Source organism: Erpetoichthys calabaricus, chromosome 6 (genome assembly GCF_900747795.2).
Source record: "Erpetoichthys calabaricus chromosome 6, fErpCal1.3, whole genome shotgun sequence".
NCBI classification, from domain to species: domain Eukaryota; kingdom Metazoa; phylum Chordata; class Cladistia; order Polypteriformes; family Polypteridae; genus Erpetoichthys; species Erpetoichthys calabaricus.
Window position 1 is genome coordinate 41,609,467 of NC_041399.2, and position 14,833 is coordinate 41,624,299.

Consider the following 14,833-nt stretch of genomic DNA (forward strand, 5'->3'; position numbering starts at 1 on the left):
TTCTAAATTTTCTAAAGATCATGCAACCATTACCATGCCTATATTTCACAGGCAACCACAACCCCAATTTTAACAAGACATTAAATAAAACCAACATTGTTTCATGGGCACAATTTATTCTATATAGCAAATATATATATATATATATATATATATATATATATATATATATATATATATATATATATATATATATATATATATATATTAAATCATAAACAAGGTGTTATGAAATAAAGAATTCTATACTTTTATATTAAAGTTACAAAAACAAAAATACAATAATATATTTATACAATAATATAATTAATATATAGAAAACACATAGAAGGGGAGAGAGAGAAAAAAAAAAAAGATTAAAGAACACAGTTGCTTTGATTCCAGTGTCCTGAAAAATATGGTGTAGCACTGGATAAATTAATTTGCATATCTGATACAGCATCTAGTCTGTTGCGGTATTTAGTTTGAGTAGCAAAATTAGCAAAGTCAAATTCACACAAATATAGTTGAATAACAAAGCCAGAGTCCATTTTAATAAAGCCAGGTATTCATCCAACATGTTGCATTAAAAAGCTGTTACCAGAACCTCTTCAAAAACTCAGCCTTTAACCAAATATCCATACTAATTTCAACTAAATTCTTATTCCGCTGCCAGACATCCTGTTGATTTTTCTTGGAATGGATTTTGTACCCAATCATCTTAGTTCTTCAGGTTCTGAAGATAGTTAGGGATTGTAATGAGCTATAGAATGGATTTCATTGCAGATTGAACCCCAAATACAGTTCAGATTCTTAGTCACTAAGACTTGGAAAACAATCACAAATAGTTTTTTACATCTGAGATCCAATATTGTAATTTAAATAATCAATACCAATTTTTTGACCATGAGACTGGGAATCACTTTACTGTGTAGAGACAAGCACGATCCATTCAGTGTTGAAAATATTTCAACGAAGTACGCAATTCTCGATAGCCATGACGCATTTGGGAATCTTTTGGAAAATTTAAAATTTGTTAATAAAATGCTAATGGTTCTTTCCACAGTTCAAACATTCTCACCAAAATGTTGCTTTGTCATAGCCATTGAACTTCAGTATTTAAAAGTACAGTGCTGCAAAGACTACACATATCTTCACACAAAGCTTTAAAACATGCTGTTACAGTGACAGAATTTTAACAATTAATTACTGCCAGATCTAGAACAGACTAAAGTGACAGAAATTTTTCCTAATAAAAAGTATCTGTAAAGAACAGTGATGAATCTGAAGAATATTGCAAAAAAAAAAAAAAAAAACTGCAACACTACGGTGTCAGAAACTTTTCCTACTACTGCTTTTGTTCCATTACTGTATACTACATTTTCCCCCTAAACTGTCTCAAGTGTTTTCATGAAATAAATCAATGCAGTTAAATACACTGCTCAAAAATTAAAGGAACACTTTTTAATCAGAGTATATCATCAAGTCAATGAAACTTCTGGGATATTGATCTGGTCAGGTAAGTAGCAGAAAGGGTTGTTAATCAGTTTCAGCTGCTTCGGTGTTAATGAAATTAACAACAGGTGCACTAGAGGGGCAACAATGAGATGGCCCCCAAAACAGAAATGGTTTGACAGGTGGAGGCCACTGACATTTTTTCCTCCTCATCTTTTCTGACTGTTTTCTAACTAGTTTTGCATTTGGCTATGGTCAGTGTCACTACTGGTAGCATGAGGCGATACCTGGACTCTACAGCGGTTGCACAGGTAGTCCAACTTCTCCAGAATGGAACATCAATACGTGCCACTGCCAGAAGGTTTGCTGTGTCTCCCAGCACAGTCTCAAGGGCATGGAGGAGATTCCTGGAGAGGGCCATAGAAGGTCCTTAACTGATTTGCAGGGCTGGTATCTGCGCCTTTGGGGAAGGAGGAACAGGATGAGCACTGCCAGAGCCCTACAAAATGACCTCCAGCAGGCCACTGGTGTGAATGACTGACCAAACAATCAGAAACAGACTTCATGAAGGTGGCCTGAGGGCTCCGATGTCCTCTAGTGGGCCCTGTGCTCACTGCCCTGCACCGATGAGCTTGATCCACATTTGCCACAGAATGCCAGAATTTGCAGGTCCACCACTGGTGCCCTGTGCTTTTCACAGATGACAGCAGGTTCACCCTGAGCACATGTGACAGATGTTTAAGGATCTGGAGAAGCCGTGGAGAATGTCATGCTGCCTGTAACATTGTTCAGCATGACCGGTTTGGTGGTGGGTCAGTGATGGTCTGGGGAAGCATATCCATGGAGGGACGCACAGACATCTACAGGCTAGACAATGACACCTTGTCTGCCATTAGTTATCGGGATGAAATCCTTGGACCCATTGTCAGACCCTATGCTGGTGCAGTGGGTCCTCGGTTACTCCTGGTGTACAACAATGCAAGGCCTCATGTGACGAGAGTATGCAGGCAGTTCCTGGAGGATGAAGGAATTCATACCATTGACTGGCCCCCATGCTCATGTAATGGGCTAGAATTCAGTATTCTAAAGAAAATGACATTTCTGTGTGTTGCTTAGTGTAATAGACTATAAACCAGTGTTTTAAAGAAAAGGCAGGTTATTGTTGATGGCTATCTACAGGACATAAATATTTACATGTCTTGCTAAAGAGTCACCTGCTTTGAATAGTCAGACTGCTTTGATTTAGTATCTCATCTACACACAATGAGGGGATACAGAACGGTCTGCTTCCTTTGAAAATGAATAAGATCTGGGAACATTGGTTTCTAATCAAGTACTTTTTGATAGCTGGCCACAATACTATCGTTGAACCAAAGTAAATGTGTTTACACAATTTGTTATGCAGAGGAAATTGGCTTGCACCATTGTTTCACTGATTGCCATGTTAATCTATGCAGAAATTGAAGCATTTATATATTTCTGGGTAAAGGAGAATAAAAAAAAGAACAGAGAAGTATGGTCTGAGACTCATCACTGCTGCTTGTTTTTTTTTATGCTTTTCACCATATCGCTGTGGCTACACCCTGTAGCAACAGTGGCTTGTACCTGGCCCAGGTTCCCCTAGGTGAGAGGCCAGTAACAATTGGGGGCTTGTCCGGGATCAGCACCCTGTCGTGGAGACAGTCATCACTACACCTGGGAATTCCTGTTGTGAAGCTTCAGGGAGGACTCCTGCAATTGTGTCATCCAGAGAGCCCAGCTTCAGATACAGAAGGGAGATGGCAACATCCAGACCACGCAAGATGCTGATCTGGGATATCCACAGGAAATTAATATTACTGGATTACAAATCAACTCAACCTTCTGCCTGCAATTGTAGAAGATGAAGAAGGGGATGAAGCTGTAGAACTCTCACAAGTAGGTGAACAAGAACTTTATTATTTCCTTTTTGATTATGTTAAGGGAGATAAGTTGAGAAATTTGGAGGACGAAGGCATGTCACACCTACTTCACCTCCAGGATATGATTTCACAACTCCTACAGTCGACCCTATATATTCGACCGGCCTGACATGTGAACAACTTGATTTACGACCAACATCTTGCGTTACGACCTGAATGCGGTCACGTGTATCTGCTTACGCGATTGTAAACAAACAGCCGAGAGTGTTTGTGTCAGTTGGAGCCCAGATACATGTGTTTGTGGATGTAATTTCGGTCAGTGCAGTGATTTATATAATTTTTTTCGATAATTGCTAAGAAAGGAAGAGAAGGTAACGAAGGTAAAGAAAGCGATCACAATCGAAATGAAGAAGGAAATTGTGCGGAAATATGAGAGTGGTGTTCGTATGACCGATCTAGCTAATATGTACAGCATATCAAAATCCACCATCTCGACAACTTTACAAAGAAAGGATTTGTATAAGGAGGCTCCTTCCATTTCATTCTCCTCATCCTCCCTTCCTGCAGCCCAAAGATGTCAAATTAAATGGTGAGCACAGTATGAAATTGTTGTTTCTGGTAGGCTAGGCACTTTTTAACTAGTACATTAGAAAAATGATAGGTGTTTTGGTAAAGTATGCACATTATACAACCCTTTTTTATTATGAAAAGGTTAAGTAAGTGTTGCTGTGGGAGGTTCGGAATGCATTACGGGTATTTCCATTATTTCTTATGGGAAAAATAGTCTTGACTTACAACCAACTTGAGTTACAATCAGCCCTCGCGAACGAATCGAGTGTGTAAGTCAAAGGTCCACTGTAACTGGAAAGGATTTCACCCCTGGCAGGAGTAAGGATTGTACAGGTGTCATCACCACAGGACTGGATCAGGGTACTCATTTGAGCCAAGCTAAACATCTTGGAACAAACTTTGAAAATAGGAGAAACTCTGGGGACTTGGGGAAAGGATGCCTCCCTATTATCACTTCAGATCAAGTGATAAGACTTACTGATGTTACTGCTTTTCTGCCTCGCAGGGAGTTCAAAGTCCATGGTGACCAAATCTATGATGGGGGTTCTGAAATTTTATACAGTAACCTTTGCAAACAAATAAATGGACTACATGAGGGTTTTACTGAGTTTGAAGTTGTTAAATCTGCACTGAAAGTAGTTAAACCATGTATCTTCAAAAATTTTCTCATAAAGTAGAGATGATCTCACATTAGAAGAACTCAAACGATTTCTTAGGCAACACATTAGGGGGGAAAAAAGCAGCACAGAACTGTTTCAGGAACTAAGCAATACGAAGCAACAAGATAGGAAAGCACCTGAAGAATTTGTATATAGAATAATGGATCTTCAACAACGGTTGCTGCTCGCATCAGAGCAGCATGGAGCTGAATTCAGCTATGACAGAAAATTAGTGCAGGGCATATTCCTTCATACCCTTTATCAAGGGTTGAATGAGAAAAATAACATCAGACAAGACCTAAAACCATTTCTCACTGGCACAAAGGTGACTGATGTTGTAATACTAGAGCAGATAACTAGATACATCAGGGAAGAAACAGAGAGAATAAAGCGACTCAAGCCATTGAGTAAACATAGGTCAGTCACTGTAAATTCAGTAGAGACAAAAGATGATACACAGGCTGATCAGACTAAAGTGAGTCAAGCAAAATATAGGATACAAGTGGACAGTGCAGCTGTTAAGCAGTTAACAGATCAAGTGTCTGAACTAGCAAAGAAATTTGAAACGATTGTGAAACTTAACAATAATGATAATCTGACAGCTATCCGTGTACCGCAAGCTCAAAGTACAACTATTGAGCAGCTAACAGCTCAATTATCTGTGCTAAAAGGAAATTTTGAAAAGATTGTGAAGCAGTTAAAAGCTTGTGTGTCATAACTAGCAGAAAATTTTGAAATATACTGATACCAATAGTTGGAGAGCCGTTCTTGCACTTCCACAACTAGACTCTCAGGTATCAAGGGGTAGTCTCAAACAAAGATGCAGAGGATGTGTCCAGCAGGGAAAAGAATTATGCCCCCACTGTTTCCACTGTGGTCAGATGGGACACAGAGCAGTTGGGCATACCAAGAGGAGGGAATAGGGAAACAGGAGTAACAGGTCCTCTCAGACTGAGGATCCCACAATGAGACCCACCTGTCTAAGGACTGTCAATGACTTACCTATTGAAAGAGACACTAAATCGAACACAGTGAAAAGGAAAATGCAGAGACCAACAAGAACAAACAGTGAAACACCAGACTCTGCATCTGATCACTCTGATGCGGAAGCTGAAATCCCGCCACTTGCCACGCTTTCCTGTGCATGTCAGATCTGAGGTCACAGAACCTGCGTCATGCTACAGGCTCAGAGCCAAGGCCCAAGAGATCTACCCTGAACCACGATAACCTAACAGAAATCCTCTACAAGAAACATCAATGGAACAAGGACTGGAAATAGAGGCCAGTGTTGCAGAACCCCAGGTGGGAAATATTGATGACTCAGTGGAATCCACAAATGGTCAAGAAGACCTAGCAACAGAACAGAGTGACAGAAAAGGGGACACTTTAAGAAGATCATCTTGCACTGTCAACCCCAGAGGGGAACTCGCATACCACAGCCTGGGGCAGCCATCATACCAGCCTTGGAATCCTGGTGTCAATGCAGTTGTAGAAAATCCTATGTATCTGTTACCAAGCCACACAATAGTGTATTCAGCATATCCAGGATTTGATTATTACCCAAGACCATTGGTTGAGACACACTAGACTCTGAATCAAAGGCCGAGCCTTTGGAACAAGATGTCAGAAGACATCTCAAAAAAGTAGGGGAGAGTGTAATGGGCTAGAATTCAGTATTCTAAAGAAAATGACATTTCTGTGTGTTGCTTAGTATAATAGGCTATAAACCAGTGTTTTAAAGAAAAGGCAGAATTTCTGGAAAATTCTGCTACAGGTTATTGTTGATGGCTATCTACAAGACATAAATATTTACCTGTCTTGCTAAAGAGTCACCTGCTTTGATTTAGTATCTCCTCTACACACAATGTGGGGATACAGAACTGTCTGCCTCCTTTGAAAATTAACAAGATCTGGGGACATTGGTTTCTAATCAAGTACTTTGATAGCTGGCCACAACACTATTGTTGAACCAAAGTAAATGTGTTTACACTATTTGTTATGCAGAGGAAATTGGCTTGCACCATTGTTTCACTGATTGCCATGTTGATATATACAGAAATTGAAGCATTTATAAATTTCTGGGTAAAGGAGAGAAAAAAAAAAAAAAACAAAACACAGAAGTATGGTCTGAGACTCATCACTGCTGCCCATTTTTTTTTTTTTTATATATAAATGCTTTTCACCATATCGCGGTGGCTACACCCAGTAACAACAGTGGCTTGTACCTGGCCCGAGGCCAGTAACACTCACCTGACCTAAATCCAATAGAACACCTCTGTTTCGGGCCATCCCTTCTGGGAGGAGATTCCCACAGAACACCATCCGTCGTCTAATTAGGAGCATGTCCCCCACCCCGACATTGTCAAGCATGCATACAAGCACGTTGGGGCCATACAAATCACAGAGTACAATTTTGAGTTACTGCAATGAAATTTCACCAAAATAGACTAGCCTGCCTCATCATTTTTTCACTTTGATTTTCACGGTGTCTAAATTCAGCCCTTTGTAGGTTGATAATTTTTGCTTCCAGTCAAACAATGTGGCATCCTTTAATTATTAACACATTACCCAGTCCGTATCAGTATAGATATTCAGCAGGATTCTCCCCCCCCCCCCCCCCCCATTGAGATCGGATGTGTTTTCAAAGTGTTCCTTTAATTTTTTTTGAGCAGTATATATTCTTTCCTATGGCATCACCAAAAATTCACAAAAAAGCAAATCATTTTTCTTAAAATCAAAAAAAAAGTAAAACTGCTACTCCAGCAACATCTGTTGTCTCATGGAGTTGTAATGCAAAAGTATGACATACATGTAATCAAGATCCATTTTAAAGTCATCGGGGACACTAGGGCATCAAGTTAGAAAAGGACTACACTACCCCTAGTTTGAGAAGGAGGCCACCTAATCTTCCTACAGAGACCTTAAGATATTTTCAATACAGGTGCTTTAACTATGGGGCTTATTAAAACATTCACAGTCTCTAAAAAGACATTAGAAGTTAAAGTACAGGTAATAGTCAATTTCTAACAAATTTGACCATTACACCATGGGTCTAATCAGCCAGGTTTATTAGAACTCTTAAATCCACACACCACCTGAGAAACACAGGCTAAAAGAGTAATTAAAAGCATTTAAAAAAAAAAAAAAAAAAAAAAAAAAAAAAAAAAACACACAACAAATCACCACACAAACCTCAAATACCCCACTAAAAAACACTCAACTACTTCAACCCAGAAAATCAGGGCTACCAGGTGGATGGCTGCAAAACACACTGCCACTACTAGTATTATCCAGGCTATTCAAGTATCCCCATACAACATTCAGACTAAACATTTGATCAATTTAAAACACAATAAAGCTATTAAATCAGCCCAGTAAACTTCAGTTGGTTAAATACAAACAATCTAAAAAAGAAGAAAAAGAATAATCACATAAATAACAACCATTAACAGTAATCAGTGATCTCTCTAATAAAAGAAAACTCAAAACAGGAGAGCAACAGAATTCAGAGAAAGATATATTATCATTAAAACAAAAACCAATACCTTAAGACACTTTTGAGTAGGATTCACATGTACAACAGGTTGCCCAACATTTATTTGACCCTAAACCACAAGGAGCCACAACTCACCTAAAAAATAACAAATCATTAGATATCTAACAAAAGGATAATATAAAAAAAAAAAACTAAGAAAATGAACCAACACATAAAAGCAAGTAACAGTAAATAATCATTCACTTCCACAGCAAGGCCCAACAGTTTCTCCAAAGCTTTACCAGCTGGCCTTAAATAGCTGTCACAACCCCATTAAAGATACCCCTGGGTCCTAGTGTCCCCTGTACACAATCAACAATATGATTAATACCCCAGTGATACAGCTTTAACTTTTTAAACAGAATCTTCATCAAACGTACATACATCTTTTACGTAAGGTTTAAAAAGTAATTAACCGTTAATATGGCGAATATAGGATATAGGATAGAGCAGATTATTTAAGGCTTTGTAAACCATAAGCACTATTTTAAAGTCGATTCTAAATGACACAGGTAACCAGTGTAGTGACATCAAAACTGGAGAGATGTGTTCAGATTTTCTTTTCCTAGTTAAGATTCTAGCAGCTGAATTCTGCACTAGTTGATGTCTTTTTTGGGTAGCCCTGAGAGGAGTGCGTTACAGTAATCTAGCTGACTGAAAACAAAAGAATGAACTAATTTCTCAGCATCTTCCAATGTTATAAGAGGTCTGAAAAAATACCGTCCTAGTATTCTGATTAATATGTGATTTAAAATTCAGGTCAGAGTCAATAGTTACCCCTAAATTCTTTACCTCTGTCTTGACTTTTAATTGTAATGAATCAAGTTTATTTTTAATACCCTTATTATATCAATTTTTGCCAATCATTAAAATTTCTGTTTTCTCCTTATTTAGTTTGAAAAAATTACTACTCATCCATTCAGAAACACAGGTAAGACATTGTGTCAGTGAATTAAGAGAGTCGGGGTCATCAGGCGCTATTGATAAATACAGTTGTGTGTCATCAGCATAGCTGTGGAGCTCACGTTATGCCCCGAGATAATCTGACCTAACGGAAGCATGTAAATCGAAAAGAGCAGTGAACCCAGGATAGAGCTTTGTGGAACACCATATAGAATATCATGTGTCTTTGAAGTATAATTACCACAACTAACCAAAAAATTTCTACCTGCCAGGTAGGACTCAAACCAATTTAAGACACTGTCAGAGAGGCAAACCCTTTGACTAAGGTGATTTACTACTTTAACAAGTGCAGTTTCTGTACTGTGATTTGTTCTAAAACCCAACTGAAACTTATCAAGAATAGCATTTTTATTGAGGTGGTCATTTAGCTGCATAATGACTGCCTTCTCTAGAATTTTACTTAAGAAAGGCAGGTTAGCAATAAGTATAAAATTTTCAAAAGCAGTGGAGTTGAGATTATTTTTCTTGAGCAGGGATTTAACTACAGCAGTCTTAAGACAGTCTGGGAAGATACTCCCGTATCTAATGCATTATTATACATTATTATTGTCATAGTTACTGTATGTTTTTCCTGTTGATATCTGTGCAGAATTTGAAGATGCAGTGTTTTTTTTTTTTTGCAAAAAGAGGTCCAATACATGGATACCAGGAGCTGTGTGTCACCCTCTTTTATGGATAGGATATGATGACACATGCTGTCACATGGCCTATGTGTCCAGCAGCGGGAATAGCTGTAGCTATGCAGAAGTAGCCACAAGCAGGTGTTGTCAGGATAATAATGAAATAGTTTGAATAATACAAAAATAAATTAAAAGTGTGCACAAAGACTAAAATTGAGAACAAAAGGTTCACTGGAGCTAATAAACTTTGGTCTAGCACTACTCCTCCAGCGAATCCAGAATCTCACTTGTAGGCACTGGAACAAAGGAGTCTTTCTTTAACGTAATGCTTTCACTTAGCAGTGTTGTTCATTATCTGTTACTAAAGTTGTCTTTGTGTTAAAGAACTGTACATTCACCCCCCCCCCCCCCACCAAATACTGATTCCAACAAAAATACCTTTGAATATCATGTAATTACTGTCTCCCATCCAAATAGCGTTAATATTGTTGTTATTTATCCCCCTCCAGGTCTTCTCACATTCTTCCCCAATGAGCTAGCTGGACTGCTCCTTTCCATTCCAGAAGACAGCAGCCCACTTCTAATCACTGGGAACCTGAACTTCCACCTGGACAGTCCTCCTGCTACATACTTTCTCGCTCTTCTTTCCTTCTTCAACACAAGACAGCTCCATAAGCCACCAACTCACAAGGCTGACAATCTGCTAGACCTTGCCCTCTCCTGCAACTGCACTCCCACAAATACAACTGTTACTCCTGTACACACATCTGACCACTTTTTCATTCAGTTCTCACTGTTTCTTCCCTCTTCTCATTCTTCTACTCTCCCCAGTGTATCCTTATGCTGTTACCTCTGCTCCCTCTCTCCCACCAGGTTCTCTTTCTTAGTCTCCTTTGTTCTATGTTCTGCTGACCACTTCTCCTTTCTCAATACAGCAGCCAAAGACACCCTATGCTCAACTCTGTCCTCTTGTCTTGAAGATGTCTGTCCTCTCTTTTTCATGCCTGCATGCAAATGACCCTCCTGTCCCTGGCTTTCTGAAGCACTTCGTAGTCAACGGACTGAGCTTACAACAGATAAAAGGAAATGGAAGAAGTCAAAGGCTCAGGCAGACTTGAGTAAGTACCTTCCATCATCATTATAACTGTATACCTTCTATCATTATTCTGTTCTACCACCACCAATGCTAAGGTAGGTTTCTAGCAGACTATGCTCTCTCTTCTCTGATTTCATATTCTTTCTTAATCCTCCTCCTCCTCTACCGACCTCTATGACTGCTGATGACTTTGCTATCTGTTTCCATGAAAGGGTAGCTGTTATCAGCAGTTAGTTCTCATCATCACTGCCAGTCATTATACCTCCTCCTAAGTATCATCCAACATTTTTCCCATTCTGTCCATTCTGCTACTGACATTTCCTACCTCCTGTCCAATCAAAATACTTCCTGTCAACTTGACCCCAACCCATCATATCTATTTCAGGCATCTGTACCTCACTCATTTCTGCAGTTACACACATAATTACATCTCATTCAGCCCAGGTACCTGTCCTGCCCATCTTCAAACATGCTCTGATAATCACACTCCTCAAAAACAATACTCAATCCATCCCAAGTTAGCAATTACAGGCTTGTTTCCCCCCCTTTCCTTTTTCTCAAAACACTTGAATGTTCTGCATCTAACAAAGTCACTTCTTTCTTTGTACAGAAAGGATTGCTCGATTCCTACCATTCTGGCTTCTAAAGGAGCCATTCTACTGAAACAGCTCTACTGACTGAGGTCACCCATCTACTGTTAACTAGAGCTCCCAACATGTCATCAGTCCTGATCCTTCTAAATCTCTCTTCTGCCTTTGACACAGTCAACTATAAGATCCTTTTTGACTGGTTTCATGTGGTTTGAGTCGTATATTTTGGGCAGATCCTATCATATGTCCTGGTGAGGAGAGATGTCCAGGGTTCATCAGTGCTGAGTCCTCTACTCTTCTTTCTTTACACCACCTCTTTCAGTATCATCATCCAATCCCATGACTTCTCATATTATTGCTATGCTGTACCTGTCATTCTTGGCTAGAGTCTCTGCATGTCTTATTGATATATCCACATGGATACGAAATCACTATTTACAACTCAGTCTGGCAAAGATGGAGCTTCTTGTTATCCTGGCCAGCCAATCTGTTCAACTCCCTATCTCTGTACAGCTTGGCTCATTGTCACTAACACCTGCCTAGTTACTGTGCAACCTTGAGATGGTGATTGATGAGCACCTATCTTTTTCTGACTACATTTCAGCTGTTTCGTTCATGGAGATTCTACGGTGACCCTAAAGGGCAAAGCGCAAATAAAAAAATAAAATAAACATTAACAAAAAAAACACATAAAACAAATTAACAAAAAACACAAACTACAACTTAACAAAAACACAGAAAAAAATTAACAAAAAACACATAAATTAACAAAAAACACATAGAACAAATTAACAAAAACACAAATTGAACATTAACAAAAAACACAAAACAAACTAACAAAAACATAAACTAAATATTAACAAAAACACAAAGTAAAAATTAAGGAGAAAATGGAAATCTATTCTCAAAACAGAAATTATATTTTTTGATCTACCAGAAAAGAGAAGAAGACCTTAACTGCTGGTATTTTTGAAAATACAGAGACATTACCGTTTTTTGTTAAATCAGTCTTGTTTTTAGTATGGGTTCAGAAGTTGATTATAAAGCAAGCCTTAGTTTCAAGTTGCTTTCAGTTTGTTCCGGCATTGTTTAAAAGAAAAATGTTTCGTCCTTTTTGTGGCATAAATCTTCAGTCAAGGATGGCATATTGCCAGAACTGCAGCAGCACTCCAAGTGTATTGACAAGCATTTTAGAAGATGTTCCAGGTATGTTGTGTTTTTAGTGGCATACTATATAATAAAAACTGATTACAAGTAAATGATAGTTCAATATGCATGAGTAATATAATAAACAGAGGGCATACTGTCTAAAGTGGGAGAAGTAAAATAATATATTGTAATATGAATAAATCACGCAGAAAACTGCAAAAAGAGTTGGGGAATTGTTCCGTACAATATCCGTGAAAAAAGCAGCAAAATTGGGTCAATATTTGATGGCAAAAAGCAAAAAATTTGACAGAATACAGGAGTGGAATGATCATTTATATACAAAATAGCTGCAGGAAATGAGTTGTGCGGAGATGATGATGAAACAGGAAGTAACATCATCAGAGATGGACTGGAAGTGATGTCATCTTGGGGAGCTGGCAGTGATGTCATCTTGAGGAGATGGAAATGACGTCATCACTGAGGGGCCGGAAAAGTGATGTCATCACAGTGAGCCAGAAGCAGCATCATCAGAGATGGACTGGAAAGTGACATCATCCTGTGGAGCTGGCAGTGACGTCATCACAGATGGAGTTGTCTGAAGGGACCTATTTTCAAAGACCGGAAGTGTTGTTGGTGAGTGAGTTTATTTACTGTTTATCTTCTTTTGTTCTGTAGAGAGAGAGAGAGATGCATCAGTACCCCAAATCACCCCCTTATCTTGTATTATATCACTTACCTCAGGGCTTGTTGACTGCCTCCTAAGCACAAGTGTGTGACAATATATACAGTAAAACGTAATAGTTATTGTGGCCTGGGCTCTCAACTCCCCACACCCGATACACACAGACAGAGATGCAAGTTCAGCAACACACATAGCTTTTATTTTTCTATGGGAAACTCTATCCAAAGTGTTTCCCACCACCAAAGCACAGCTCCAAGGCATAGTACAATTAAAGACAACCAACAGCAATGCCTTATTCCTTTTCTCCTTGTCACTCTCTGTCTCCTTCCACCTTGACTCCTCCTCCAGCAAGCTTCATCTTCTGTCTCCCGACTCTGGGTCCCAGAGTAGTGGCAGTGGGTTTCTTTTATCATGCACCTGGGAGTGGTCCATTAGCGTGGTCTGGAAATACTTCCGGGTAAGGCAGAAGCCCAATGAAGTAGGGTTCCACAGTCCCTGCAGCACACCCTGACAGCACCTATGGAACCCAACAGAGCTGTGCCGAACTCCAACTCCGATGAAGCCCTGTGAGAATCCGAGCTTTGGGGGAGATAATGCCCTGTGTATGTTCTCTCCCTTGTCCTTCCATTAAGAAGGCATCCTGGCCAGGCAAGGGCGCTGACCACCACTACACCACTATACATACACACACACACACACACACACACACACACATATATATATATATTTATATATATATACTGTATATATATTGTCACGCATGAGTGCATGGGGAGCGTCTGAAGGGCCCAATGGGCGCAGAGAGAAGCCGAGCCGGGGGACAGTGGCAGGGTACTAACCTCTATTTTCTTGTTCCCTCAGAAAGATTGAAGTGCCACCGCCATAAACAAACCTGCAAGTCTACTACCACCCGCTTCCTGGGTCCTTTCTAACCTCTGGTCCCCCAAAGATGACATCATTTTTCCCATCAACCATCATGACTTTCCCCATCATTTCCTATTGCACCATTATAAATTGTCTGACCTCCTTTGTTTTGATGTCTGTTATACTTTGGTTGAAAACACTGACTTTTTGCTTTGCTTTACAGTATATGGGGCCTAAACAACCCCAAACCTTTATACTTGTTTGTGCTTTTTATTACAGTGGCGTAGTCAGCAGGATTGAATGCCTGAAATGTCTGAAGGGCAGGATTTAAACGCGGTCCTGACCACCATGGCTAACGAGCTGCAGGCTCTTAAAGTGGATCAGGCTGCCACCAAAGCGGAATTAGCAGAGACCAAGAGACGGCTGGCTGCAGCGGAAGTGGCGAAACCCGAGGCGGCTCGGCCTCTACCTCCTCCCATCATGCCACTCTCAGAGGCAGATGACATCGAGTCATACATGTCGGTATTTGAGAGGACCGCCTCTCGGAACCAATGGCCACGGGTGGAGTGGGCCTCCATCCTGGCACCGGTATGGTATTTGAAGGGGCCCGCGCAGCGCGCCTATCACGATCTCCCCGAGGAGGAGGCCACCCAATACGACCTCCTTAAGACTGAAATATGCAAACTCTACGGCGTAATCTCGGGCCAGCAGGCGAGGGAATGGCGGCTGTGGAAATTTTACCCCCACGGCCCAGCGAGAGCCCAGGCATT